We start from the raw sequence: 6,551 nt of genomic DNA on the forward strand, positions 1-6,551 counted from the left end.
GTTCGCGTGGCGTCACTTCACAAAGCCTCAGTGGGGAAATCAAGGAGAATACAGCAGACGGCAACAGCGAGCGTAAAGGCAATAGAAAAGAGAAGATCAACAGCCAGAGGGAAGGGGGGCGGTAGCGGCGGCGGCGCCAAATGGGTGGAACCTTACACGGTAGCAGGGGTGTCGGAGAGCCAAACAACAAAAGAGGAGGACAGGGGTTGCTAACACGGCAGCAGGCTCGGGGAACACAAGGTAGAGAGGAAAAAGAGAAGAAGAAAGCGCAGAGAGAGAGGGGCTCTGTGAGTGGGTGTGTGCGCATATGCGTGCGTGTGAGGTCAGACGTAGAAAAGCGGTAACGAAAGCGACAAGGAAAGAAAAAAAGAACAGTCAAGAGAATAGAAGCAACACGGAGGAAACAAAAGGGGCAAGGCGGGAGAAGGGGAAATGAAATGCGAGCAACGTTGCAGATGCAGCACACACACGTACACACTCACGCACACATACACACATATATATGTATGTATGTATGTATGTATGTGTGTGTGTGTGCTTACGTCAAGATCAACTACCAAGAACACTGGAAAGAAGGGGGCGACGAAGGTTGTCAGTATTTTTTCCGTAAATGCACGGGCGTGTGTACGTGTGTGTGTGTGTATGTGTGTCAGGGGGAGGGAGGGAGGAGAGGAGCGGAGAGGGAGGTGACTTCTCAGAGCTTGAAGAGAGCAGTGCTCTCTCCCTCTAAGCTGAATTTGCGTACGCCGTTGCACCACACGGCACCAACAGCGACAAGAGACGCCGCTCAGCCGTAGAAAGAAACGAGGGCAACTGTCAGAGGTGCGCGCACAAGGGTACGAAGTTCACCGCAGACGAGGCGTGGAAACTGAAAAAAAAAATGCAGTCGTCGAGTGCGAAACGTCGTCTGCTCAACTCCTCCTTTTCCCGCGAGTACGAGACGGTAGAGATCAACGCGTGCCCAATCAGCCCTGCAACGGTCACAAGCATTCCGTTTCGCTCCACTTCCGCTTGCAATTCAGTGAACTTCACGCCCACCGCGTTCGACTTCCCTCGCAGCCGCCACTCTCTGACTTCTTCTTTTGTTGGCCCCCCCAGTTCCTGCTGGTCTACGCCCTATCCTAGATGCGAAAGGGACGAGGAACGAGCAAGAAAGTAAAATCTCGGCTACCGACTAGACGCGTGGCGTGGGGTAGCGCGCAGGCCGGTCGACTGCTTCCTCTGCAGCGGAGGGCGAGGGGGAATAGGCAGCAAATGGGGAAAGCGGAAAGAAGGAGGGACATTCGAAACGAGAACAGGGGACGTGCAGGAGAATGTCAACATGGGCGAAAGCTCTGCTACGCGCAACGGTAGCAACCAGAACCACCTTCAGTGCGATGCCTTCCATCCCTCATCACTGGAAAGCTTCGCGGCACGCACGCAACCCCACGCCACATCCTCAGCAGAATTCCACCTAAACCAATGCCTCCTCCGCCTCAGGGAATAGAGCGGAAAAGGCGATGACTACGTGTTCCATATCTTTATTTTAGTTGTTGAGAGCAACCACCTCTGCACAACTTGCGAGGCGAGTCCCGTCACTGTGAAAACACGCTTCAGAAACCTGTCTGTGAGGAAGTAAATAATGCGTTCGCCGCACGTGCCTGTTCAGGCACTTTTGCAATGCCGGCAGGGACCCCTTCACTGCTGCTACAAGCAGGAGGCGCGTGCGGCCACTAAGACATCCACCGCCAGGTCTTCGCAGCCCGTGGCAGCGATGCAACGACTGTTGGGAGGCGCCTACCAATCCACTCGTTGGGCCCACGGAAGAGACAAATGGTCCGCTCACCTGCGCACCTATGTGGGGGCGGTTCCGGCGGATGCACCCACGCCTGCCAAAGGCGTGCGTATAAAGAGGGGGGTGTTGTGCCTCTGCCGCCCCCGGCGCATAGGAGTCTCCCACCTGTGAAAGCGCACGCGGGCAGACCACCGGCACACTCCCCCGCTGAGATCGGCGGGGACGGCAGATGGGGACAACGATTCCCACAGGCATGCATGCCGTCTCCAAACAGACGGCAGGAGGCCAACGCGCGAGCACGGTGTGCAGGCGGCACCAAGCATATCTGGCACTGTGTGCCGCACCCACACAGGGCATTCGGCGGGAAGGAGGAGCATGAGTGGAGGTCGGAAAGAGCGCGAAAGCATGCATACTCATCAGTGCCGAGTTGTGCCTGTGTGTGTGTGTGTGCGACACGCACAGCATCTCGCCCACTCCCGATCGCGTGGGCTGATGCTGCACGGATGCCGGTCGCATGGCGCGCGCACCCGCGGGCGCCCCATCGAGTCCTCCACGCTCCCGTGTGGGGAGTCGCCACACCATATGATGCAGCTCCTCGGCCTGAAGCGACAGGGGAGGAGTGCGCGGCATGCGGGTCGCGCGGACAGCCTCGGAGAGCGCTGACCTGGGGCTGACCGACGTCCTGCTCGAGCTCATCCGGCATGCGCCTCGGCCACCTTCCACTGCCCGCACGGCGCACCCCGCTGTTTCCTGCACGCGAGCAGGACGCTGGTCGCCGCCCACCTGGTTGCAGGCGGGCACGCCACCCCGGCCGCTCTGCAGCCGCTCGCGCAGCGCGCATCGACAAAGAAAGGACGGCGGACACGAAGGGCCGGCGAGACGCATCACCCGACTCGGCAGCCGCCAGTCTTTCCACGACATAAGGAGACCCGCCTTATTGAGATGGAGGCACCGTTTCAACGGTGGACTGAATGCATGGGTAGCAGGGCGCCCCCCTGCCCATCAGGATAAGGCCCTCTCCGCAAAAAAAAAAATTGCTGCACCTGCAGCACTGCCTAATTCAGTAAAGAACCCTCCTTTGCCTTTCTCTTGTTGTCTTTCTCTGTCGGGTTGGGGGAGGGGGAGGGGGGCAAATTCCATCTGCATGTCTGCGCGTTGGAGCCGCGTCTCTCGGGCAGGCCCCACCCCCATGTGCCTACACTGCTCTTCTAAAGAGGCACTGAGAGAGCCAGCCTCTCTAGCGTTTGGACGCATGACACACCAGCACCCTCTTAGGCGCCGAGGAGGCGAGGAAGAAGAGCACGGGGCAACGGTGCAGAGCAGGTGCGGCAGCCACACAAGATCTAATGCAAAGGCAGGTGTACTGCACGCAAGAGCGATACCAGAAAGCGTATCCTTACACAAATTCCGTTCTCGATTCTTCCAGAAGTATCCCCGCAGGCACATGCGATTCGTTGCTGACGCACACAACATCCATCTGGGTGAGCTTGAATCCCTCAACCTGCACTGGAGAGACGACCTCTGCAGAAGATGAGGGAAAAGCGCTCACCGCACAGTCGCGCGCAAGGAGCGCTACCACGCAAGCCGATACGACAGAGAGGGAATGACAGCCTCTCCAGAGGGGGTAAGAGGGAGGAGGGGAGAGAGGGGGCGAGGAGAAACGAGCACTGCCATCAAGGGGTAGTGGGAAGGATAGAGTCGCATGTAAAGTAAGGAAAAGGTCGTGGCGCGGTGGGTATCCTGTCAGAGAGCCCCCCCAGTGAGGATACAGCAGTTCATCAGCTTAGGCAGGGGCACCTTGACACCGCGCGGTGCGCGTTTATGTGTGTAAGTCGTGCTGCTATTCAGCTAGCAAGGTCGTGAGGGTCAGAAGCGTGGCGAGCTGAAGAGAAGACGGAAGGGAAAGGAACGCAGGGGTATGCAGGAAGGAGCAGTCGAGCGGCTGAGGCAAACGTTCGATGAGCATATGCCGAATCAGACGAGTGAAATATGTGTGAAGAGAATCACATAAGCGCCTGCACAGTTAGAGAGGAAAAAAGGAAAACAAAAAAAAGCAAAGGAAACCGAGCAGGTGCGACTATGTGGAGTGTGGTGCCGACGTCCTTTTTTTCTCTCCCCCCTCCACTCTTCGCATGGCGCACCAACTCTGGATGTGGAAAAGGGCAGGGGGAGAGTGGGGTGTAAGGAGCCTATGATGCCGAAACTACCCGTGATGTCCCTTACACGTTTCTTTTTTCGGCATTTCCTTTCGCGCTTCTTTTTCTTCTCTTTTCTCCGCTGTGATATACAGGAGACAACGGAGACGAGCAGCGATGCGCATCCGTCACCGTTCGCCGCGCTCTCGCCCATGTGTGTTTGAGTGGCGCCGGCCAACTGCTTCCTTTTTCTTTGCGTGGGTGGGGTGGGAGGAGTGAGGTGATGAGGGGGGGATCCTTCGTTTCGAGCACGCGGTGAAGGTGAAAAAAAAAATCTCTCAAGCGTTCTTCGCCGACTAACAGATGTGGCGTGTAGCACGCCATACTCTTAGTACTCTTAAAAACAACATTGCCCAGAAGGCGGGGAGAGAAAAAAAAACGCTCCTCGTCGTTACCTCTCAGCCCTCACCTCTCGGGGCAAATCCTCAAGGTCTGCATGGGAGGAGTACAGCGGCTGATTCGCCAGGAAAGCAAAAACGAAAGCCACGCTAGCTTCGAGGTCGCGTAACGTAACAACGCAGGGCGTACATGGGATACAAGAAACGTAACCATGTACACACAAAGAGGAGCAGATAAGCTACGGGCACACACGTAGGCACAGAGACAGACAGAGAGAGGGAGATAACCTCAGAGGGTTGCCACGAGGAGCGACAGCAACAGATAACAAAGAGGTGCAGGTAAAACGGCAGAAATGCAATGAAGCCGAGACGCCCACAACGAGCCCTGGGCCTCTCCAGGTGTGAGCACTCCCGCGTCCTCACTTACATTTGCATGCGCTGCCTTCTTCTTGTTTGCCGTGCGCATCGGTGTGCGTTTGCCCCTTCGGCCTAAAGGGGAGGGGGAAAACGGATGACGTACGTGCGCGGGGCCGAGTGCAGTGTTCGTATCAGTGTTGTGCTGCATACAGCATACACAAGCTTATGCACCCCCAGCCACGCTGCGTGCAAAACTTTGTGGGAGGCACGGGGGAGGAAGGGGGGAGAGAAGCGGCACTAAGAATGATGTACAACACGCGATGCACAAATGATTCATTGGTAGAGAAATGAGAAACAGAGAAGCCAGAGCACAACACCCTCAGCAGAGGGGAGAGGAAGTGACACCACGTCCGGCATGGCAGCCACAGTCATGCTTTGAGTGCACTAGACACACTCCAGTGCTGTGAAACGGCAATTATCCCCCTTCCATCTCGCTCGCATCCGTGCGCCGCCTTCTACCTTTGCACCAGCGGCCGAACGGCTTATGTATTGTTCTCCCGCACCACATCCGCCCTTTCTGTCACACGACATGGGCCAGACACGCCCTCTGCCGCCGACTCTACCCACCCGCCACCCGCCTCGCAGGTCGCCCCACACCCTTCCCGCAGCACCAGGCAGCGTGAGGACTGGGTGGAACGCGATCGAGTCGCGCCGACGCTCTGCCCCACATACAGATCGCACAAGCACGTTGCCCGTCGCCACTCGCAGCGATACATCGCTGTCACTGCCTCACGCCGTAGGTGCTCGACTCTGACAGAATGCCGAGATGGTTCTACACGGGCAGCGATCGGGGGACGGTCGGGCTACCCCAACCCAGGGCTCGAGACACCGCGCCCCCTCCCCTCCCTGAGATGACACGCCATGATGTGCTTTGCTATCGTCCTTCGGAGGAGATGAAAAGAAAGTCATGAGTGGGTTCTGGGAATACGCTCTCCATCGTCCAAGATCCCTTCTCGCTGTTGCTACCGTATGCCCCGCAGCCTTTGAGATGCATCTCCTCGATGAAGCCCCTGCGCGCTTCGCAGCCGGCACCCTTGCTCTGGCTTCAGTCTGAGAAGCATTCGCCGTTCCTCCTCCTCTCCCCCACTCTTGCGAGCTCGCGTATCCTCCGCCGCCCCTTCGAGCCTACCTCACTTTGGTCCAGACGTTGGCAGCCACAAGAATGAGGAAGGCGACCGAGTACACACACACACACACGCACTCATTTTTAAAGCATTCAAGACGAGCAAGTGAGATGCACGTAGCTTTGAATGTCCCAGAGAGAGGGAGAGAGAGTAAGTGGACGTTCGAGAGGGGGAGAGGAGACCACTTTGGTATGTGCAGGCAGATCGGCAAAGCCCCGCCAGAAAAAGGAAAACACGGGAGAGAAATTTTAGAAAAGAAACGGTCGGGCCCAGAGAAGGGTATCCAGTACAACAGACTCATCCGCAGGAGAGAGGGGGAGAGAGAAGGGGAAAAGCAGCGAGCCTCAAGAACAAACCGCCACTGGCGAAACACACACACACACAAACAAAAACTGAAACGATCAGGAAAACAGCCTCCGCACATCCATCGCGTGAGTCACAGACAGGCAGCACCTGCATGAAGGTGCCCGCAAACAGACCTTTTAGTGCGCACCTCCAGTAATACTTCGCCCTTCACCTCTTCTCCAGAAGAAGCGAAACAACGCACTCAAATGAAAAGCAAAGGGGAGTGCGGGGTACAGATCCGCCGCACGCCGAGACTGGCCACCACTGCCTTGCTCCTCCGCCCGTGTCTCACTTTTGCAGGTGCACATGAGGAACAGTGCTCTGCGCCGTGGGGGTGAAAAGTGATTATACGCAGCCA

This window comes from Leishmania martiniquensis, chromosome 36, assembly GCF_017916325.1.
Source record: "Leishmania martiniquensis isolate LSCM1 chromosome 36, whole genome shotgun sequence".
Classification (NCBI taxonomy): Eukaryota; Euglenozoa; class Kinetoplastea; order Trypanosomatida; family Trypanosomatidae; genus Leishmania; species Leishmania martiniquensis.